The following is a 24,509-nucleotide window of genomic DNA, read 5'->3' as shown; positions in this document are numbered from 1 at the left end:
GAGGCGATTGCAAAAATACAACCGTATGCATGCACTTCTCTAATGACGCAGAAGCTCAACATGCAACAGGCCAAGTTGCTGGTACTGCAGTCCCTCCCATTCCACGTAGATGACTCTGCACATTTCAGAGAGCTGTTGGCTTGTGCCCGCCCAAGGTGAAGAGTCCCAAGCCGATGTACCAGCCCTGCACAGAAGGTGGGCCAGCTCTTGGGCCTTTCAGTGTCTGTTAGAGTTCACGGGTATAGAGCGAAAGAAAAAAAGCGAGGGTTAATCCAATCTAGTGGGTGACTCCAAGAGATAGGAAATAACTAGAGGCGCCAGTGGATGGAGAACAGGAGAAAACAGAAGCCGGGAAAGAAAATGGTGTATCAAGGGTAGGCAGCTGAAAGGGAGTGTCCACACTAAAAGAGATCAGTGTGTGAAAGTGAACAAAAAAGACTTAACAAGTCAAGGAGGTTACACCCCTCTGAGAAGCGCCAAAACCCAAAGTGTATAACAAAGAATTATTTTGTATATAATAGAATGATTAAAAGCTGATTAGCTGTAAAAAAGGTTGGGCATTCCCCCTATTCAGGGTGACCAAAAGGAAGAGAATGAGTGGATACAGCACTGAAGTATGGAGTTGTAACTATGGTCAAGGACACTATATGACGTTCACAGCCAATTGGCTAAATGTGTTTCTACTCTGCCTCCTCCTGGTCCTCACTCTCCCCTCTAGGCACACATCATAGTGGTCCCTCAGCATATCAACCAGCTAAAGCAAGGGGTTGTCATGTGGTTTTCCCCCCTTGGTGAAAGGAGCCATACCAGGGAGGAACCACTCCACGTCACCAATAAAGAAATCAAACACCGGCTGTCTCCTCACCAACCATTTGTTTGCACTACATCAGGGAGGGCTGACCCATGCGCACTTCTTCAATCTCATTGTCACCCAGTTCCTAAAATATTCCACTTAACTGCAAAAACTGTTAAAGATGTCCAGGAAACTGTCCATGCACTTCAGGCACTCAGCCACCCGTGCCACCCGTTGGAACTCCACACTCCATGTTAGTGGAAGGCGGTCAATGATTTCTTAATGCTGCAGATGGACAGATCTACTCCTCCACGTTAGCCATTGGCACCCCATACCTGACATGGAGGAGGCCACTTTATTTGTCAGTCAGCAGAACTATGGGATGAATGATGTCATTCTACTACTTCATGTCCTGGAGGGAATGCTGACAAATCTGATTGGTAAGGGTACAGAATACGTGGCACCTCGATTTCTTGGCCACTTGCAGAGGAGGAGGACATAAACTCCTAGGAATTTTATGCACAACTAGGTGGTTTATCTGCCCAAGTGAGGAGAGGAGCAGGAGCAGCTGGGAGGACGATGACGAAGACAATGCAGATAACCCCAACAGACTGTGGCAGTATGCTGTGGAAATGGAGGCAGGAAGCCCTGCGAGTCCCTTGCACAAATGGCCAGGTACATGTCGGTCTTGTTTGAGTAGTGACAGCCGCATTGTCATGATTCAGCTGAGGAATGACTACTAGCCAGGCTATCCACATTGTTAGACCCTTGCTCGCCGGTCCAAACAGGGGAATTTTTTTAGACCTTCTGAGTAGAGTTGAGCGGAGACCTGGATGTTGACCCGAACTTGACCCTGAACCTGAACCCCATTGAATTCAATGGGGACCCGAACTTTTGAGCAGTAAAATGGCTCTAAATATGTCATGAAAAGGGCTAGAGGGCTGCAAATGCCAGCAAAAAGTGGTTAAGAACATGGCAAGTGCTCTGCAAACAAATATGGACAGGGAAATGACTTCAAATAACATAAAATGCGTAAAAATTTAAAATAATAATCTTCATCTAGGAGGACGAGGTCCATAAGGAGTAGGAGGTTGAGGAGGCAGTGGATGTGGCGGTGTAGGTGGAAGCAGCGTTGGAGGAGGACAAGGTAGCCAACACTGGTTTTTGGTTTACATTTTTTTATTTTTTTATTAGGATACATGCCAAAAGAGTGTGAAATATCCAAAATACAACAATGAGCAATTGCACTGCAGTATAACAATGGCTGGTTAAGGCCGGTATACATGTCTATTCTGCACAAGGTACGGACAAGTCCGGTGTGATCCATGCCTGGTTGATTTTAATGAACGTGAGCTTGTCCACATTGGCTGTGGACAGACGGCTGCTCTTGTCTGTGATAACGCCCCCTGCCGTGCTAAACACACGTTCAGATAATGCACTGGCTGCAGGGTAGGCCAGCACCTCCAAGGCGTAAAGGGAAAGCTCAGGCCATGTGGCCAATTTGGAGACCCAGAAGTTGAAGGGGGCAGACCCATCATTCAGTACATGTAGGTGTGTGCACGCATACTGCTCCACCATGTTGGTGAAATGCTGCCTCCTGCTAAGACATGTCATATCAGCTGGTGGTGCTGGTTGTTGGGGCATGCTGACAAAGCTTTTCCACATTTCGGCCATGCTAACTCTGCCTTCTGAGGTGCTGGTGGTGCCCCAGCTGGTTTGGCGACCTCTTCCTCCTCCTCTGCCTTGTACTTCCACTGTGCCCCCGCTGTCAGGTGGAAATTCCACCAGCAGCGCGTCTACCAGTGTGCGCTTGTACTTGCGCATCTTAAGATCACGGTCCAGTGAGGGACGGTATGTTGTCCTTGTAACGTGGATCTAGCAGCGTGGCCACCCAGTAATCAGCACAAGTTAGAATGTGAGCAACTCTGTGGTCATTACGGAGACACTGCTGCATGTAATCGCTCATGTGTCTCAGGCTGCCCAGAGGCAATGAAATGTTGTCCTCTGTGGGAGGTGTATCGTCTGTGTCCTCTGTATCCCCCCCGCACCAGTGATGGGAATGAGCTGGTCTGGGTGCCACCCTGCTGTGAACAAGGTTCCTCCTCCTTCATCTCCTCCTCCTCATCCTCCACCTCGTCATCCTCCAGAACTGTGCCCTGGCTGGACAATTGTGTACCTGCTGTTTGTGGGTGCAAGAACCCACCCTCGGAGCCACTTGCGAATGATCCCTTTTCCTCCTCCTCATCCTCCTGTGCCACATCTTCTTCCATTATCGCCAGCAGCGTTTTTTCAAGGAGGCATAGAAGTGGGATAGTAACTGCGTTATCGGCACTGATATATCGGGGTAATTTTTAAGGAATCTCTGCACCACCAAATTCAGCACATGCGCCCGGCCAGGGATGTGTGTCAAACCGGCTATTCCCAGAGCTGCTACGAGATTTTGCCCATTATCGTACACCACCAGGCCGGGTTTGAGGCTCACTGGCACCAACCACTCATCGGTCTGTTGTTCAAGGCCCGTGCACAGCTCCTGCGCGGTGTGGGGTTTGTATCCCAAACAGATAAGTTTTAAAATTGCCTGCTGTCATTTACCCCTGGCTGTGCTGAAGTTGGTGGTGAAGGTGTCACGCTAACCGGATGAGTAAGCGGAGTAAAAGGAGGAAGCAACAGGAGGCAAACTGAAGCGCCCTGCAATCCTCGATGGTGGAAGGACATGCGCCAACTGCTATCCGCCTCAGGCCCAGCCGCCACTGCATTTACCCAGTGTGCTGTTAGGGAGATATAACGTCCCTGACCGTGCTTACTGATTTTGTCCCCCATTTGGTTGTGCAGGCAAGGGATGGCTTGCCTGGAAAAGTAGTGGTGGCTGGGCACGATGTACTGTGAGACAGCCACCACCATAAGGCCTTTAAAACTCTCCGTCTGCACTAGACGAAATGAGGCGAGTAATTTTGAAATGCTGGCATTCAGGGCTAGGGATCACGGGTGGGTAGGGGGTACTTCTTCTTCCTCTCCAGTGTTTGGGAGATGGAGAGCTGAACGCTTCCGTGGGACATTGTGGAGATGCTTAGTGACCCATGTGGTGGTGTTGCTGGCAGATCCTCAGTTTGCAGGGTGGCAGGTGGCACTATCACTCCAGAGGTGGATGAAGAGGCCGAGACTGCAGCAGAAGAGGAAGCAGGAGGATCCAGAGACCTTTCTTGGTTTTTGAGGTGTTTACTCCACTGCAGCTCATGCTTTGCACTTAAATCCCTGGTCATGCAGGTTGTGCTCTGGTTGATTGCACAGGGTGCAAAACACTCGTGTCTTGTCGCCAGCACATTGTCTAAAGAATTGCCACGCCAGGGAAGTCTTTTGAGCTGGCTTTAGTGTGCTCGGTCCCTTGCTTCGGTGGGCAGTAACAGGCTTACTTTCTAGGGTACTGCCGCTCCGCTTTTGCACCCTACTCCCTCTTCTGCTGTGCTCTGTGCGACCACCGCCTTTCATGTGTGGTTGAGGACCTCATTGTCCTTAACATCATCTTCCACCCAGTCTTCACCCTTGCCCTCCTTGTCAGTCTTCACACTTTTAAAAGCCCCAGCAATTGGCACCTGTGTTTCGTCATCATCCTAGACATCCTGCGATGGTCCTCTCATGTAATCATCTTGAAACATAAGTGGTTGGGCATCAGTGCAGGTGGATGGGGCAGGGCTTGGTGGATGGCCCTGGGAAACCCTGCTAACAGAGTCATCAAAAAGCATAAGAGACTGCTGCATGACTTGGGGCTCAGACTGCTTGGCTGATTTGCAAGGGGGTGAGGTGAAAGACTGATGGACATCGGCTGCAGGTGCCAAGTCTGATCTTTCACTAGGAGACTCGGTGGAAGACAATGTGAAGGAACTGGAGGCAGTGTCAGCAATCTAAATCTACGATCGCGTGTACTTGTTCTGGCCTCACCATTCGTAGAGCAGCATTAGGCCCGAACAAATACCGCTGCAGGTCCTGTCGCCTATTCGCATCTGAGGAACGTTTTTCACTTGTGCATGTAGCTGGCACAGATCGACCATGTCCTCTCCCTGCAACAGGAGCTCCACCAGCAGCACCACGACCTGAGCCACATCCCTTATTTGACGCTCTCCTCTACTCCTCTACTGTCTCAAGAGGTTGAGGAAGAAGACAACACACAGTTGTCAATCACTGAGGTTGTTGTTAGGTCAACAAATCAGGAGGATGATCAGAATGAGGAAGTGGAAGAGGAGGTGCTGGACGACGAGGTCACTGAACCAACCTGGGAAGGTGGCAAAAAGCTGAGCAAGTAGAGTTGAGCGAACACCTGGATGTTCGGGTTCGAGAAGTTCGGCCGAACATCCCGGAAATGTTCGGGTTCGGGATCCGAACCCGATCCGAACTTCGTCCCGAACCCGAACCCGAACCCCATTGAAGTCAATGGGGACCCGAACTTTTCGGCACTAAAACGGCTGTAAAACAGCCCAGGAAAGGGCTAGAGGGCTGCAAAAGGCAGCAACATGTAGGTAAATCCCCTGCAAACAAATGTGGATAGGGAAATTAATTAAAATAAAAATTAAATAAATAAAAATTAACCAAAATCAATTGGAGAGAGGTTCCATAGCAGAGAATCTGGCTTCCCGTCACCCACCACTGGAACAGTCCATTCTCAGATATTTAGGCCCCGGCACCCAGGCAGAGGAGAGAGGTCCCGTAACAGAGAATCTGTCTTCATGTCAGCAGAGAATTAGTCTGCATGTCATAGCAGAGAATGAGGCTTCACGTCAGCCACCACTGCAACAGTCCATTGGCATATATTTAGGCCTAGCACACAGGCAGAGGAGAGAGGTCCCGTAACAGAGAATCTGGCTTCATGTCAGCAGAGAATCAGTCTGCATGTCATAGCAGAGAATGAGGCTTCACGTCAGCCACCACTGCAACAGTCCATTGGCATATATTTAGGCCCAGCACACACACAGGCAGAGGAGAGAGGTCCCGTAACAGAGAATCTGGCTTCATGTCAGCAGAGAATCAGTCTGCATGTCATAGCAGAGAATGAGGCTTCACGTCAGCCACCACTGCAACAGTCCATTGGCATATATTTAGGCCCAGCACACACACAGGCAGAGGAGAGAGGTCCCGTAACAGAGAATCTGTCTTCATGTCAGCAGAGAATTAGTCTGCATGTCATAGCAGAGAATGAGGCTTCACGTCACCCACCACTGCAACAGTCCATTGGCATATATTTAGGCCTAGCACACAGGCAGAGCAGAGAGGTCCCGTAACAGACAATCTGGCTTCATGACAGCAGAGAATCAGTCTGCATGTCATAGCAGAGAATGAGGCTTCACGTCACCCACCACTGCAACAGTCCATTGGCATATATTTAGGCCTAGCACACAGGCAGAGCAGAGAGGTCCCGTAACAGACAATCTGGCTTCATGTCAGCAGAGAATCAGTCTGCATGTCATAGCAGAGAATGAGGCTTCACGTCACCCACCACTGCAACAGTCCATTGGCATATATTTAGGCCTAGCACACAGGCAGAGCAGAGAGGTCCCGTAACAGACAATCTGGCTTCATGACAGCAGAGAATCAGTCTGCATGTCATAGCAGAGAATGAGGCTTCACGTCACCCACCACTGCAACAGTCCATTGGCATATATTTAGGCCTAGCACACAGGCAGAGCAGAGAGGTCCCGTAACAGACAATCTGGCTTCATGTCAGCAGAGAATCAGTCTGCATGTCATAGCAGAGAATGAGGCTTCACGTCACCCACCACTGCAACAGTCCATTGGCATATATTTAGGCCTAGCACACAGGCAGAGCAGAGAGGTCCCGTAACAGACAATCTGGCTTCATGACAGCAGAGAATCAGTCTGCATGTCATAGCAGAGAATGAGGCTTCACGTCACCCACCACTGCAACAGTCCATTGGCATATATTTAGGCCTAGCACACAGGCAGAGCAGAGAGGTCCCGTAACAGACAATCTGGCTTCATGTCAGCAGAGAATCAGTCTGCATGTCATAGCAGAGAATGAGGCTTCACGTCACCCACCACTGCAACAGTCCATTGGCATATATTTAGGCCTAGCACACAGGCAGAGCAGAGAGGTCCCGTAACAGACGATCTGGCTTCATGTCAGCAGAGAATCAGTCTGCATGTCATAGCAGAGAATCAGGCTTCACGTCAGCCACCACTGCAACAGTCCATTGTCATAAATTTAGGCCCAGCACCCAGGCAGAGGAGAGAGGTCCCGTAACAGACAATCTGGCTTCATGTCAGCAGAGAATTAGTCTGCATGTCATAGCAGAGAATCAGGCTTCATGTCAGCCACCACTGCAACAGTCCATTGGCATATATTTAGGCCTAGCACACAGGCAGAGGAGAGGTTCATTCAACTTTGGGTAGCATCGCAATATAATGGTAACATGAAAATAAAAATAGGATTGAATGAGGAAGTGCCCTGGAGTCCAATAATATATGGTTATGGGGAGGTAGTTAATGTCTAATCTGGACAAGGGACGGACAGGTCCTGTGGGATCCATGCCTGGTTCATTTTTATGAACGTCAGCTTGTCCACATTGGCTGTAGACAGGCGGCTGCGTTTGTCTGTAATGACGCCCCCTGCCGTGCTGAATACACGTTCAGACAAAACGCTGGCTGCCGGGCAGGCCAGCACCTCCAAGGCATAAAAGGCTAGCTCTGGCCACGTGGACAATTTAGAGACCCAGAAGTTGAATGGGGCCGAACCATCAGTCAGTACGTGGAGGGGTGTGCACACGTACTGTTCCACCATGTTAGTGAAATGTTGCCTCCTGCTAACACGTTGCGTATCAGGTGGTGGTGCAGTTAGCTGTGGCGTGTTGACAAAAGTTTTCCACATCTCTGCCATGCTAACCCTGCCCTCAGAGGAGCTGGCCGTGACACAGCTGCCTTGGCGACCTCTTGCTCCTCCTCTGCCTTGGCCTTGGGCTTCCACTTGTTCCCCTGTGACATTTGGGAATGCTCTCAGTAGCGCGTCTACCAACGTGCGCTTGTACTCGCGCATCTTCCTATCACGCTCCAGTGCAGGAAGTAAGGTGGGCACATTGTCTTTGTAGCGTGGATCCAGCAGGGTGGCAACCCAGTAGTCCGCACAGGTTAAAATGTGGGCAACTCTGCTGTCGTTGCGCAGGCACTGCAGCATGTAGTCGCTCATGTGTGCCAGGCTGCCCAGGGGTAAGGACAAGCTGTCCTCTGTGGGAGGCGTATCGTCATCGTCCTGCCTTTCCCCCCAGCCACGCACCAGTGATGGACCCGAGCTGCGTTGGGTGCCACCCCGCTGTGACCATGCTTCATCCTCATCCTCCTCCACCTCCTCCTCATCCTCGTCCTCCTCGTCCTCCAGTAGTGGGCCCTGGCTGGCCACATTTGTACCTGGCCTCTGCTGTTGCAAAAAACCTCCCTCTGAGTCACTTCGAAGAGACTGGCCTGAAAGTGCTAAAAATGACCCCTCTTCCTCATCCTCCTCCTCCTCCTCCTGGGCCACCTCCTGTTCCATCATCGCCCTAAGTGTTTTCTCAAGGAGACATAGAAGTGGTATTGTAACGCTGATAACGGTGTCATCGCCACTGGCCATGTTGGTGGAGTACTCGAAACAGCGCAACAGGGCACACAGGTCTCGCATGGAGGCCCAGTCATTGGTGGTGAAGTGGTGCTGTTCTGTAGTGCGACTGACCCGTGCGTGCTGCAGCTGAAACTCCACTATGGCCTGCTGCTGCTCGCACAGTCTGTCCAGCATGTGCAAGGTGGAGTTCCACCTGGTGGGCACGTCGCATATGAGGCGGTGAGCGGGAAGGCCGAAGTTACGCTGTAGCGCAGACAGGCGAGCAGCGGCAGGATGTGAACGCCGGAAGCGCGAACAGACGGCCCGCACTTTATGCAGCAGCTCTGACATGTCGGGGTAGTTGTGAATGAACTTCTGCACCACCAAATTCAGCACATGCGCCAAGCAAGGGATGTGCGTCAAATTGGCTAGTCCCAGAGCTGCAACGAGATTTCGCCCATTATCACACACCACCAGGCCGGGCTTGAGGCTCACCGGCAGCAACCACTCGTCGGTCTGTTGTTCAATACCCCGCCACAACTCCTGTGCGGTGTGGGGCCTGTCCCCCAAACATATGAGTTTCAGAATGGCCTGCTGACGTTTACCCCGGGCTGTGCTGAAGTTGGTGGTGAAGGTGTGTGGCTGACTGGATGAGCAGGTGGAAGAAGAGGAGGAGGAAGCCGAGAAGGAGGAGGTGGCAACAGGAGGCAAAGAATGTTGCCCTGCGATCCTTGGCGGCGGCAGGACGTGCGCCAAACAGCTCTCCGCCTGGGGCCCAGCTGCCACTACATTTACCCAGTGTGCAGTTAGGGAGATATAGCGTCCCTGGCCGTGCTTACTGGTCCACGTATCTGTGGTTAGGTGGACCTTGCTACAGATGGCGTTGCGCAGTGCACACTTGATTTTATCGGATACTTGGTTGTGCAGGGAAGGCACGGCTCTCTTGGAGAAGTAGTGCCGGCTGGGAACAACATACTGTGGGACAGCAAGCGACATGAGCTGTTTGAAGCTGTCTGTGTCCACCAGCCTAAATGACAGCATTTCATAGGCCAGTAGTTTAGAAATGCTGGCATTCAGGGCCAGGGATCGAGGGTGGCTAGGTGGGAATTTACGCTTTCTATCAAATGTTTGTGAGATGGAGAGCTGAACGCTGGCGTGTGACATGGTTGAGACGCTTGGTGACGGAGGTGGTGGTGGTGGTGTTGGTGGTACATCCCCTGTTTGCTGGGCGGCAGGTGCCAACGTTCCTCCAGAGGCGGAGGAAGAGGCCGAGGCGGCAGCAGCAGAATAGGCCGAGGCGGCAGCAGCAGAAGAGGTAGCAGGGGGAGCCTGAGTGACTTCCTTGGTTTTAAGGTGTTTACTCCACTGCAGTTCATGCTTTGCATGCAGGTGCCTGGTCATGCAGGTTGTGCTCAGGTTCAGAACGTTAATGCCTCGCTTCAGGCTCTGATGGCACAGCGTGCAAACCACTCGGGTCTTGTCGTCAGCACATTGTTTGAAGAAGTGCCATGCCAGGGAACTCCTTGAAGCTGCCTTTGGGGTGCTCGGTCCCAGATGGCGGCGGTCAGTAGCAGGCGGAGTCTCTTGGCGGCGGGTGTTCTGCTTTTGCCCACTGCTCCCTCTTTTGCTACGCTGTTGGCTCGGTCTCACCACTGCCTCTTCCTCCGAACTGTGAAAGTCAGTGGCACGACCTTCATTCCATGTGGGGTCTAGGACCTCATCGTCCCCTGCATCGTCTTCCACCCAGTCTTGATCCCTGACCTCCTGTTCAGTCTGCACACTGCAGAAAGACGCAGCAGTTGGCACCTGTGTTTCGTCATCATCAGAGACATGATGAGGTGGTATTCCCATGTCCTCATCATCAGGAAACATAAGTGGTTGTGCGTCAGTGCATTCTATGTCTTTCACCGCTGGGGAAGGGCTAGGTGGATGCCCTTGGGAAACCCTGCCAGCGGAGTCTTCAAACAGCATAAGAGACTGCTGCATAACTTGAGGCTGAGACAGTTTCCCTGGTATGCATGGGGGTGATGTGACAGACTGATGGGGTTGGTTTTCAGGCGCCATCTGTGCGCTTTCTGCAGAAGACTGGGTGGGAGATAATGTGAACGTGCTGGATCCACTGTCGGCCACCCAATTGACTAATGCCTGTACCTGCTCAGGCCTTACCATCCTTAGAACGGCATTGGGCCCCACCATATATCGCTGTAAATTCTGGCGGCTACTGGGACCTGAGGTAGTTGGTACACTAGGACGTGTGGATGTGGCAGAACGGCCACGTCCTCTCCCAGCACCAGAGGGTCCACTAACACCACCACGACCATGTCCACGTCCGCGTCCCTTACTAGATGTTTTTCTCATTGTTATGGTTCACCACAACAACAAATATATTATTTGGCCCAATGTATTGTATTCAAATTCAGCGGGATATAAATTTGAGGCCTAGTATTTAGGCGCTGGGTGACCGGTATGGATTTAGTGACAGAATTAGACTTGGAAATGCACAGAAGCGTGTGTGTGAAGTTATTCTGAATGACCCAATGTGCACCTTGAATATTATATACCCTTTTTGGGATAGATTTCAAATAGCTCTGATATAGCAGGAACCACTAAATTATGAAATTGCTAAATTGGGAATTGTACTTCAACCCAGAACAAAAAATGTGCTTTGACGGGCACTAAATAACTTTCCCAGCTACAACAGTACAGCGGTAACGAGAGATTTAGAGGGATTTAAATTTGAGGCCTAGTATTTAGGCGCTGGGTGACAGGTATGGGTTTAGTGACAGAATTAGACTTGGAAATACACAGTAGCGGGTGTGTGTGAAGTTATTCTGAATGACCCAATGTGCACCTTCAATATTATATACCCTTTTTGGGATAGATTTCAAATAGCTCTGATATAGCAGGAACCACTAAATTATGAAATTGCTAAATTGGGAATTGTACTTCAACCCAGAACAAAAAATGTGCTTTGACGGACACTAAATATCTTGCCCAGCAACAACAGTACAGCGGTGGGTAACGAGAGATTTAGAGGGATTTAAATTTGAGGCCTAGTATTTAGGCGCTGGGTCACCGGTATGGATTTAGTGACAGAATTAGACTTGGAAATGCACAGAAGCGTGTGTGTGAAGTTATTCTGAATGACCCTATGTGCACCTTCAATATTATATACCCTTTTAGGGATAGATTTCAAATAGCTCTGATATAGCAGAAACCACTAAATTATGAAATTGCTAAATTGGGAATTGTACTTCAACCCAGAACAAAAAATGTGCTTTGACGGACACTAAATATCTTGCCCAGCAACAACAGTACAGCGGTGGGTAACGAGAGATTTAGAGGGATTTAAATTTGAGGCCTAGTATTTAGGCGCTGGGTGACAGGTATGGGTTTAGTGACAGAATTAGACTTGGAAATACACAGTAGCGGGTGTGTGTGAAGTTATTCTGAATGACCCAATGTGCACCTTCAATATTATATACCCTTTTTGGGATAGATTTCAAATAGCTCTGATATAGCAGGAACCACTAAATTATGAAATTGCTAAATTGGGAATTGTACTTCAACCCAGAACAAAAAATGTGCTTTGACGGACACTAAATATCTTGCCCAGCAACAACAGTACAGCGGTGGGTAACGAGAGATTTAGAGGGATTTAAATTTGAGGCCTAGTATTTAGGCGCTGGGTCACCGGTATGGATTTAGTGACAGAATTAGACTTGGAAATGCACAGAAGCGTGTGTGTGAAGTTATTCTGAATGACCCTATGTGCACCTTCAATATTATATACCCTTTTAGGGATAGATTTCAAATAGCTCTGATATAGCAGAAACCACTAAATTATGAAATTGCTAAATTGGGAATTGTACTTCAACCCAGAACAAAAAATGTGCTTTGACGGACACTAAATATCTTGCCCAGCAACAACAGTACAGCGGTGGGTAACGAGAGATTTAGAGGGATTTAAATTTGAGGCCTAGTATTTAGGCGCTGGGTGACAGGTATGGGTTTAGTGACAGAATTAGACTTGGAAATACACAGTAGCGGGTGTGTGTGAAGTTATTCTGAATGACCCAATGTGCACCTTCAATATTATATACCCTTTTTGGGATAGATTTCAAATAGCTCTGATATAGCAGGAACCACTAAATTATGAAATTGCTAAATTGGGAATTGTACTTCAACCCAGAACAAAAAATGTGCTTTGACGGACACTAAATATCTTGCCCAGCAACAACAGTACAGCGGTGGGTAACGAGAGATTTAGAGGGATTTAAATTTGAGGCCTAGTATTTAGGCGCTGGGTCACCGGTATGGATTTAGTGACAGAATTAGACTTGGAAATGCACAGAAGCGTGTGTGTGAAGTTATTCTGAATGACCCTATGTGCACCTTCAATATTATATACCCTTTTAGGGATAGATTTCAAATAGCTCTGATATAGCAGAAACCACTAAATTATGAAATTGCTAAATTGGGAATTGTACTTCAACCCAGAACAAAAAATGTGCTTTGACGGACACTAAATATCTTGCCCAGCAACAACAGTACAGCGGTGGGTAACGAGAGATTTAGAGGGATTTAAATTTGAGGCCTAGTATTTAGGCGCTGGGTCACCGGTATGGATTTAGTGACAGAATTAGACTTGGAAATGCACAGAAGCGTGTGTGTGAAGTTATTCTGAATGACCCTATGTGCACCTTCAATATTATATACCCTTTTAGGGATAGATTTCAAATAGCTCTGATATAGCAGAAACCACTAAATTATGAAATTGCTAAATTGGGAATTGTACTTCAACCCAGAACAAAAAATGTGCTTTGACGGACACTAAATATCTTGCCCAGCAACAACAGTACAGTGGTGGGTAACGAGAGATTTAGAGGGATTTAAATTTGAGGCCTAGTATTTAGGCGCTGGGTCACCGGTATGGATTTAGTGACAGAATTAGACTTGGAAATGCACAGAAGCGTGTGTGTGAAGTTATTCTGAATGACCCTATGTGCACCTTCAATATTATATACCCTTTTAGGGATAGATTTCAAATAGCTCTGATATAGCAGAAACCACTAAATTATGAAATTGCTAAATTGGGAATTGTACTTCAACCCAGAACAAAAAATGTGCTTTGACGGACACTAAATATCTTGCCCAGCAACAACAGTACAGCGGTGGGTAACGAGAGATTTAGAGGGATTTAAATTTGAGGCCTAGTATTTAGGCGCTGGGTGACAGGTATGGGTTTAGTGACAGAATTAGACTTGGAAATACACAGTAGCGGGTGTGTGTGAAGTTATTCTGAATGACCCAATGTGCACCTTCAATATTATATACCCTTTTTGGGATAGATTTCAAATAGCTCTGATATAGCAGGAACCACTAAATTATGAAATTGCTAAATTGGGAATTGTATTTCAACCCAGAACAAGAAATGTGCTTGAACGGACACTAAATAACTCGCCCAGCTACAGCACTAGGGACAGATTTAGCTGGATATAAATTTGAGGCCTAGTATTTAGGCGCTGGGTGACCGGTATGGATTTAGTGACAGAATTAGACTGGGATATGGCCAAAAAATGAACAGACTATTGCTGGTTAAATGCACTTGGTGTGACAGCTTCACCCTGATGTAGGCTTTAGCCAAAAAACAACCACACCATTGAGGGTTAAATGCACTTGGTGACAGGCGCAGCTTGCCCCTGATTTTGTATATGGCCAAAAAATGAACAGACTATTGCTGGTTAAATGCACTTGGTGTGACAGCTTCACCCTGATGTAGGCTTTAGCCAAAAAACAACCACACCATTGAGGGTTAAATGCACTTGGTGACAGGCGCAGCTTGCCCCTGATTTTGTATATGGCCAAAAAATGAACAGACTATTGCTGGTTAAATGCACTTGGTGTGACAGCTTCACCCTGATGTAGGCTTTAGCCAAAAAACAACCACACCATTGAGGGTTAAATGCACTTGGTGACAGGCGCAGCTTGCCCCTGATTTTGTATATGGCCAAAAAATGAACAGACTATTGCTGGTTAAATGCACTTGGTGTGACAGCTTCACCCTGATGTAGGCTTTAGCCAAAAAACAACCACACCATTGAGGGTTAAATGCACTTGGTCGCAGCTTGTGCTGGCGCACCACAAGACACAAAATGGCCGCCGATCACCCCAGAAAAATGAGACTGACAAACGGTCTGTGCAGCCTAAAAACAGTGAGCAATTGAGGATCAGCAGCTCAATGATCCACAGCTGCAGATCGATCAGTTAATCAAGTCCTTTGGAGGAGTTAATCTGCCTAATCTCGCCCTACTGTCGCAGCCGCAACCTCTCCCTACGCTAATCAGAGCAGAGTGACGGGCGGCGCTATGTGACTCCAGCTTAAATAGAGGCTGGGTCACATGGTGCTCTGGCCAATCACAGCCATGCCAATAGTAGGCATGGCTGTGATGGCCTCTTGGGGCAAGTAGTATGACGCTTGTTGATTGGCTGCTTTGCAGCCTTTCAAAAAGCGCCAAGAAAGCGTCACAAAAGCGCGAAGAAAGCGACGAACACCGAACCCGAACCCGGACTTTTACGAAAATGTCCGGGTTCGGGTCCGTGTCACGGACACCCCAAAATTCGGTACGAACCCGAACTATACAGTTCGAGTTCGCTCATCCCTATGAGCAAGGAGAGCAGTACAGAGGGGGAGGGATCTGCAGCACTGCAACAGGCTGGAAGAGGCAGTGAGGTGGCAAAAGGAAGAAGGCGGGCACCATGGAGCACCCCTCTGCGTAAATCTCCCTTGCCAAGGGGTAGGTGTTCGACAGTATGGAGCTTTTTGGAGGAAAGTGCAGTCAACAAAAGAATAGTAGTTTGCAAACTGTACCACACCAAAATGAGCTGGGGCTTGCACACTAGCAATCTCACCATCACCAGCATGATCCGCCACATGGCATCAAAGCACTGTAATAGGTGGGCCGAACGCCTGGGTCCACAATCTGTGTCTGCGGGTCACACCACTGCCGCCACCTCCCCTGTGTTACATGATGGCCAATCCCCTGTCCAAGACTCAAGCCCGGATGCCTGCCGCCCTGCACCTGGACTTTTGAAAGCACCATCAGTGACCACATCCACTTCCCTGTCCCAGCGCAGTGTCAAACTTATATAACCCCAGGCATTTGAACTCAAGCGCAAATACCCAGCCACCCACCCACAGGCCATAGCACTAAATGTGCAGCTTTCCAAATTACTGGCCCTGGAAATGTTGCCATTTAGGCTTGTGGACACTGAGGCCTTCTGCAGTCTGATGTCGGTGGCCGTCCATCATTACGCAGTCCCCAGCCATCACTATTTTTCAAGGTGTACCGTGCCAGCCTTACACCAACATGTGTCCCTTAACATCACACGTGCCGTGACCAACGCAGTTACTGGGAAGGTCCACTTAACCACGGAGACATGGACAAGTGCTTTCGGCCATGGATGCAACATTTCCCTGATTGCACACTGGGTGAATGTTGTGGAGGCCGGGAGCGACTCGTACCCTGCAATGGCACATGTGCTTCCAACACATGTGCTTGTGGGGTGTGGCACATGTGCTTCCGACACATGTGCTTGTGGGGTGTTTGTACTGCCCTGGCATTTGAGGGTCTCCGCAATCATTACATGTATGGCCAGCATTAGGAGTTTCTGCTATTCTCCTTATATTGAGCATACAGGTAATGCGATTTTTTTTTTCCGCTCAGCCTCTGGGCTGAAAGAAAAAAATGAACGGCACAGATTTCTTCATTCGCATCGATCAATGTGGATGAAAAAATCTCTGCCCCAAAAAAAAAAAAAGGAGGGGAAAGGCGTCTGCTCCGCCCAACATCCATACCCACTTAGCTCGTATGCCCTGGCAAACCAGATTTCTCCATTCACATCAATCGATGTGGATGAATAAATCATTGCCCAGATTTATTTTTATTTTTTTTATATACAAAGTGTTTGCCAAAGCATAGGAACGTCGCCTCCTACTCAGCTCGTATGCCTTGGCAAACGTATCTTTTACTGCAGAGTAGAAATCTCGTCTTGCAGCGCCGCATACACCGACTTGCTTGTAATCTGACAGCAGCGCAATGCTTCTGTCAGAATGCACATCAGTGCTGCAGCTAGTCGATCGGTTGGTCCACCTGGAAGGTAAAAAAATAAAAATAACAGGCCGCAACGCAATAATTTTATAAACTTTGGAACAGAACATATAAACTTTAACTTTTTGGACTAAACATTAACCTTTTTGCTTACTGGTGTTTTGTTTTGTTTTTTACCTTTATAGAACAAACCTCTCCTTCCCCATGGGTCAATGTGCAAAGCGCAAATCGCCCAAAGATGTGGCGAAGTGCGTTATGCACATTGTCCCAGGTGAAAGGAGACGTTTTCAGCAGCTGTGAGTGAATGGGCCCTAATAGCCCTGTGTGCCTGTCCTGGTGAGATGTGATCCCTATGCTATGTGTACCTGTGTGTGGTACTTCCGGAAACACACTCCCAGCTTTACTGTAGAGAACAAAACTATTATACAGAGGCAATTGAATTAAATATACAGACACCTTCTTATACCAGTGTCTGGTTCCGCGGGAAACTAAATACGGAGACAACATCTGGTCATTGAAGTCCACCCCTCCCATGTAAAGGTTATAGTCGTGGACTGAGAGGGGCTTTTCAATGACACGGGTTGCTCGCTCAATTTGTATTGTCGTGTCTGCGTGAACGGAGGAGAGCATGTAAACGTCACGCTTGTCTCTCCATTTCACCGCAAGCAGTTCTTCGTTACACAATGCAGCCCTCTGCCCCCTTGCAAGACGGGTGGTAACGAGCCATTGGGGGAAGCCCGTGTGACTAGTTTGCGCGGTGCCACAGGCGCCAATCTGTTCTAGAAACAAATGCCTAAAGAGGGCCACACTTGTGTAGAAATTGTCCACATAAAGATGGTACCCCTTGCCGAATAAGGGTGTTGAGGAAGGGTGGTAGATATGCATGCCTACTGGGGCATACATATATATATTTGCGGTGCATAATCCCCTCAGAGGGCGATGTGCGCAGATGTGCCCAGCACCTGCGCCCATCTGCCTCTGATATTCCCCAGGGGCTCATTCATGCCCCTGTGGGGATTGATATATATGTGCCCCCTTGATATATATGTATGCCCCCTTGATATGTGCCCCCTTGAGATGTGCCCCCTGAAAATATACATATACCCCCTTGATATTGCCCCCTTTGATAAATATATGCCCCCATATGTACTGTCCGTTCATATATGCTTATAGATGTGCCCCAAGCATCTATAGGCATATATGCCGGAATCATGCTGCCTGCTGGAGGGGTGGAGGAGACCGACAGTTGGACAATCATGTCCAGCGTCGGCCTCTACAAAGGACAGAGGATCAATGAGATCCTCTGCCCTTTGTCACCATCTCCAATCGCGCCGGAGATGGTACGCCTAACAGAGACATGGGAACAAAGCGTTCCCATGCCCCTGTGAGTGGCTGACCTCCGGCGCTGTAATTACAGCGCCGGAGGTAGGCGTCCGCTTCACAGGCGGGAGGATCAAAGGATCCCCCCCCCCTGGAAGCGCGCTCCGAGATCCTCGGGCCGGCGCGGTGACGTCACATCACCGCGCCGGCCCACGTGTTCAGGCCGGCCGTGCGCATGCGCACGGCGGCAAAAGGGGGACTGCGAGCGGGCGCCGCCAAGTTTAAATAGGCGGGCGGCGCTCCGCTCAGCAGTCGGAGAGACCACCGGGCAGAACATCATCCCCTGGACTGACGAGCCCCCCTGGACAACGAGCAGACCCTAAGTATCGAACCCCCCACTATCCCACCAACGAAACCCCATTAACCCCCCCACTATCCCCTATTAAGCACCCCCACTATCCTACCAACGATTAACCCCTGCCATACCCCCATTCTGCCATACCCTCATACCCCTGGTATTAACCCCTGCCATAACCTCATTCCCCTGGTATTAACCCCTGCCATACCCCCATTCTGCCATACCCTCATACCCCTGGTATTAACCCCTGCCATAACCCCTGCCATAACCCTCATTCCCCTGGTATTAACCCCTGCCATACCCTCATTCCCTTGGTCCCTTGGTCTGATTAACCCTTGCCATACCCCCATTCCCTTGGTTATCACCCCTGCATTGATTTGTGGTCTGCTTTACCCCAGCACGACCACCATTAACCCTCGTCGTGCCCCCTAGGGATAGAATATTAGTCAGGTGGGTGGGTTGTTAATGTTACTTGGATGTGTGAATTGTCTAGTTAGTTTATGGGTGGAATTAGGAACGTGTAGTGTAGTTGAGTTCTGTATATTTAGTGTTGTGTAGTCACTATTGTGTGCGTAGTGTATTGTTGTAATAAATACCGTAACATTTGTACCCTTTGTGTAGTGTGTATTTGTTAGCTGTAGTAAGGCGCATGCAGCTAGATAGTGATTAGTGTAAGGCATAGCGAAGATATTGTTATTGTTATATAAAGGTATAAATAGGCGGAGTCTTCATTAGACGGCTCCTCCTATTTAGGAATATTAATTATCGATATTCGCATAATATTGGTGATTAATATTCCCCCTTTACAAAGGGTGACACCAAGTCCCAGACTGTCTTCCCACTGCTCCCCAGGTAGTCAGGGCAATCGACCGGCTACAGGGTCTGATCTTTTCCCTCATAGATCCGAAATTTGTGGGTATAGCCTGTGGCCCTTTCACAGAGCTTATACAATTTGACCCCATACTGAGCGCGCTTGCTTGGGATGTATTATTTGAAGCCAAGGCGCCCGGTAAAATGTATTAGGGACTCGTCTACGTAGATGTTTTGCTCTGGGGTATACAAATCTGCAAATTTCTGGTTGAAATGGTCTATGAGGGGCCGAATTTTGTGGAGCCGGTCAAAAGCTGGGTGGCCTCTGGGACGGTAGGCAGTGTTGTTGTTAAAGTGCGGGAAACGCAGGATGGCCTCAAAACGTGCCCTGGACATAGCAGCAGAGAACATGGGCATGTGATGAATTGAGTTCGTGGACCAATATGACCGCAATTCATGCTTTTTAGTTAGACCCATGCTGAGGAGAAGGCCCAGAAAAGTTTACATTTCGGAAACTTGGACTGGTTTCCGCCGGAAAGGCTGGGCATAATAGCTTCCCGGGTTGGCGGTTATAAATTGTGTGGCATACCTGTTTGTTTCGGTCACGACTATGTCTAAGAGCTCCGCAGTCAAGAACAGCTCAAAAAAATCCCAGGGCCGAACCGATCTGAGCTGTCTCAACCCGAACTCCAGACTGGGCGGTGAAAGGGGGAACTACAGGTGCAGCTGAAGTTGGGGACTGCCAATCAGGGTTTGCCAGCACCTCTGGGATTCTAGGGGCTCTACGGGCCCGTCTTTGCTGTGGCTGTGACGAGGTCACTACTGCTCGTGTCACCTTACCAGCTTCAACTGCCCTTCTGGTGCTCGCCACTTCACCAGGTTGTACGGCAGTGCTGGTACTAGGTCCAGGGAGGGCTGTGCTGCTGGTGTATGCCTCACCATATAATCCGACAGCGCCAGCCCCACTCTGCTGCTCTTGAAGCGGATCCTGCGCAACCTGTGGTCTAGCGACACGGGACCGGGTACGCCTGGTGCTATCAGGGACCTCAGCCTCCTCGTCCGAACTTTGGGTCAAAGAGCCACTGCTTTCTACAGGTTCGTATTCTGACCCACTAGATTCATCAGATGAGGGTTCCCATTCCTCATCCGACTGGGTCAGAAGCCTGTAGGCCTCTTCAGAAGAATACCCCCTGTTTGACATTTGGGCAACTAAATTTAGGGGTATTCCCTGAGACTACCCAAGAAAAAAAGCAAGCCTGTCTTACAAATGGGAGGCTAGCGAAGTACCGGAGGCCGCTGCAGTTGATAAAAAATATCAAAACTGATTTTTTTTTATCGCCGCAGCGCGTGTAAAGTGAATGCGCAGTGATAAAAAAAATATATATTTTTTGTCACTGCGGTGGGGCGGGTGTGGGCGAACGCACATGTGGGCGACCGATCAGGCCTGAACGGGCAAACACTGCGTTTTGGGTGGAGGGCGAACTAAAGTGACACTAATACTATTATAGATCTGACCGTGATCAGTTTTGATCACTTCCAGATACTATAAAAGTACAAATGCTGATTAGCGATACGCTAATCAGCGAATCAGTGACTGCGGTGCGGTGGGCTAGGCGCTAACCGATCCCTAAACTACCTAACCAAGGGGCCTAAACTATCCTAAAACCTAACGGTCAATACCAGCGAAAAAAAAAAAAGTGACAGTTTACACTGATCACTTTTTTCCTTTCACTAGTAATTGACAGGGGTGATCAAACGGTTAATTGGGGTGCAGGGGGGTGATCTTGGGCTAGTGTGTGGTGTTTGATGTACTCACTGTGAAGCCTGCTCCTCTGCTGAATCCAACCGACGAAAAGGACCAGCAGAGGAGCAGGGCAGCCATATAACAGATCATATTTACTAATATGATCTGCTATGTTGCTTCTGATTTTTTTTTTTTAATCATCAGCTTGCCAGCCGCGATCATTGGCTGGCAAGCTGATGACGCGACCCCCCTTGCTGAAATGCCGGCCCGTAGGGAAAAGCTTTGGATCTAGTGATCACCAGTCAGTATGGTTTACTATAAGTACAGTGACTGAGTCACACCACGCAAAAACAAAAGTTTTAGATTTTAGAAAAACAGACTTTTGTAAAATTAGATTAGTGGTATATGAGTCCCTATCAGATTGGAACAGTTTCAATGGAGTCCAGGAGAAATGGGACTACTTAAAAGTGGCACTATTGAAGGCAACAGATGATTGCATTAGGCTTGTCAATAAAAGCAAAAAAAAGGAAGAGACCACTGTGGTACACAGCAGAAGTGGCCAAAATCATAAAAAAAACTAAAATATAGCATTTAGTAATTATGAAAAGAAAAAAAACAGGATGACAGGCAAATTTATAAGATTAGACAGAAAGAGGCTAAACAAGTTATAAGAGCTTCTAAAGAACAGGCAGAAGAGAAATTAGCTCAGTCGGTGAAAAAAGGCGATAAGACATTCTTCAGATACATAAATGAAAAAAGGAAACTAAAACAAGGAATTGCCAAATAAAAAACAAAAGAAGTAAGGTATATGGAAAAAGATAAAGAACTTCTGTTCAGTTTTTACAAAGTAAAATGTAGGAAAAAGACCTCAGGAAGAAAGACTAATGAACTTTTGATGCATGTGTCTTTACAGAGGAAGAGGTTCAAAGTCAGCTGTATAAAATTAATACAAATAAGTCACAGGGGCCTGATGGGATACACCCAAAGCTATTAAAAGAGCTTAGCGGTGAATTATCAAAACCATTAAAAGATTTACTTAACCAATCACTGGTAACAGGAGTCTTCCCAGAAGATTGGAAATTAGCAAATGTGCCCATTCACAAGAAAGGTAGTAGGGAGGAATCGGGCAACTATAGGCCAGTAAGCCTGACATCAATAGCGGGGAAATAAATGGAAACCATACTTAAGAAAAGGATTCAGGAAAACATCTAAAATCCCATGTATTAATAGATGAAATACAGCATAGGTTTACTTCAGGGAGATCATGTCAAACTAATCTTATTGATTTTTTTGATTCAGTGACTAAAATAATGGTGGAGGTGCAGTAGACATCATTTATCTAAACTTTAGTAAGGCATTTGATACTGTCCCACATAGAAGGCTTATCAATAAATTGCAGTCTTTGTGCTTAGACTCCCATATTGTAGAATGGATTAGGCAGTGGCTGAGGGATAGACAGAGGGTTGTAGTCAATGGAGTATATTCAGACCATGGTCTTGTTACCAGTGGGGTACCTCAGGGATCTGTTCTGGGACCCATATTGTTTAATATCTTTATAAGCGAAATTGCAGAAGGCCTCGATGGCAAGGTGTGTCTTTTTGCGGATGACACAAAGATTTATAACAGAGTTGATGTTCCTGGAGGGATACACCAAATTGAAAAGGATTTAGGAAAACTAGGGGAATGGTCAAAAATCTGGCAACTAAAATATAATGTTGATAAGTGCAAAATAATGCACCTGGGGCGTAAAAACCCAACAGCAGAATTTAAAATCAGTGATATAGTCCTAACCTCAGTATCTGAGGAAACGGATTTAGGGGTCATTATTTTAGAAGACTTAAAGGTAGACAGAAAATGTCATAGAGAAGCAGGAAATGCTAGCAGAATGCTTGGTGTATAGGGAGAGGCATTACGAGTAGAAAGAGGAGGGTTCTCATGCCGCTCTGCAGAGCACTAGTGAGACCTCATTTGGAGTATTGTGCTCAGTACTGGAGACCATATCTCCAGAAAGATATTGATAAGGGATGAGCGAACCCGAACTGTATAGTTCGGGTTCGTACCGAAATTTGGGGTGTTCGTGACATGGACCCGAACATTTTCGTAAAAGTTCGGGTTTGGTGTTCGTCGCTTTCTTGGCGCTTTTTGAAAGGCTGCAAAGCAGCCAATCAACAAGCGTCATACTATTGGCATGGCTGTGATTGGCCAGTGCAGCATGTGACTCAGCCTCAATTTAAGCTGGAGTCACGTAGCGCCGCACATCACTCTGCTCTGATCAGTGTAGGGATAGGATGCAACTGCTGCTTTTAGGGCGAGATTAGGCAGGGATTTACTTTTCCAAAACACTTAATGAAGTGCTATTTAAATGCTCACTGTTTTTAGGCTGCCCAGAGAGTTTTTCTGTCACTTTTTTCTCGGGTGATCAGCGGCCATTTTGTGTCTTGTGGTGCACCAGCACAAGCTGCCACCAAATACATTTAACCATCAATAGTGTGTTTTTTTTTTTTGTTGCTATATCCTACATCAGGTGCTTGGCTGTGCTTGCTATTTTATTGAGGGGTGAAATACAATTGCCAAAATAGCAGTACCCTAAATCTGGTGTTTCAGCTGTGGCTAGCCAATTGTAATACTGTCTGTTGTCTGGCAAAGGATATATTTTTGTTCTGGGTTGAAATACAATTCCCAAGTTAGCAATTCCCAAAATCTGTGGTTTCTGCTGTATCAGGCCAAGTTTAAATCTATCCATAAAAGGGTATATTAGATTGAAGGTGCGGATAGGGTCATCCTCAATAACTTCACACGCTACCGTGCATTTCCAAGTCTAATTCTGTCCGTAAACATATACCTGTCACCCAGCGCCTAAATACTAGGCCTACAATTTATATTCAGCTAAATCTGTTGTTACTGCTGTGGCTGGTCAATTTATTAAGTGCCCGCCAAAGCACAGTTTTTGTTCTGGGTTGAAATACAATTCCCAACTTAGCAATTCCCTAAATCAGTGGTTTCTGCTGTATCAGGCCAAGTTTAAATCTATCCATAAATGGGTATATTAGATTGAAGGTGTGGATAGGGTCATCCTCAATAACTTCACATGCTACCGTGCATTTCCAAATCTAATTCTGTCCGTAAAAGGAATACCTGTCATCCAGGGCCTAAATACTAGGCCTACAACTTATATTCTGCTAAATCTGTCGTTACTGCTGTGCCTGTATTAGTGTAATACGGTACCTAAATAGATAGCTTATTGTGGTGAACGGTAACAATGAGGAAAACATCTAGTAAGAGACGCGTACGCAGACATGGTCGTGGTGGTGTTAGTGGACCCTCTGGTGCTAGGAGAGGACGTGGCCATTCTGCCACAGCCACACGTCCTAGTGAACCAACTACCTCAGGTCCCAGTAGCCGCCAGAATTTACTGCGATATTCGGTGGGGCCCAATGCCGTTCTAAGGATGGTAAGGCCTGAGCAGGTACAGGCATTAGTCAATTGGGTGGCCGACAGTGGATCCAGCACGTTCACATTATCTTCCACCCAGTCTTCTGCAGAAAGCGCACAGAAGGCGCCTGAAAACCAAGCCCATCAGTTTGTCACATCACCCCCATGCATATCAGGGAAACTGTCTAAGCCTCAAGTTATGCAGCAGTCTCTTATGCTGTTTGAAGACTCTGCTGGCAGGGTTTCCCAAGGGCATCCACCTAGCCCTTCCGCAGCGGTGGAAGACATAGAATGCTCTGACGCACAACCACTTATGTTTCCTGATGATGAGGACATGGGAATACCACCTCAGCACGTCTCTGCTA

At 47.9% G+C, this 24,509-nt stretch overlaps 1 protein-coding gene across 1 annotated transcript in view; it reads right to left on the bottom strand.

The window, feature by feature from the left end:
• Positions 1–24,509, bottom strand: part of TENM2 (teneurin transmembrane protein 2) — a 3,034,822-nt gene that overhangs the window by 531,928 nt on the left and 2,478,385 nt on the right. The gene's annotated exons all lie outside the window — the stretch shown is intronic.

The sequence above is a fragment of the Bufo gargarizans genome, chromosome 2 (assembly GCF_014858855.1).
Source record: "Bufo gargarizans isolate SCDJY-AF-19 chromosome 2, ASM1485885v1, whole genome shotgun sequence".
Taxonomy (NCBI): Eukaryota; Metazoa; Chordata; class Amphibia; order Anura; family Bufonidae; genus Bufo; species Bufo gargarizans.
The sequence above is the reverse complement of the archived record's forward strand: the minus strand, read 5'-3'. Positions and strand labels throughout refer to the sequence as shown.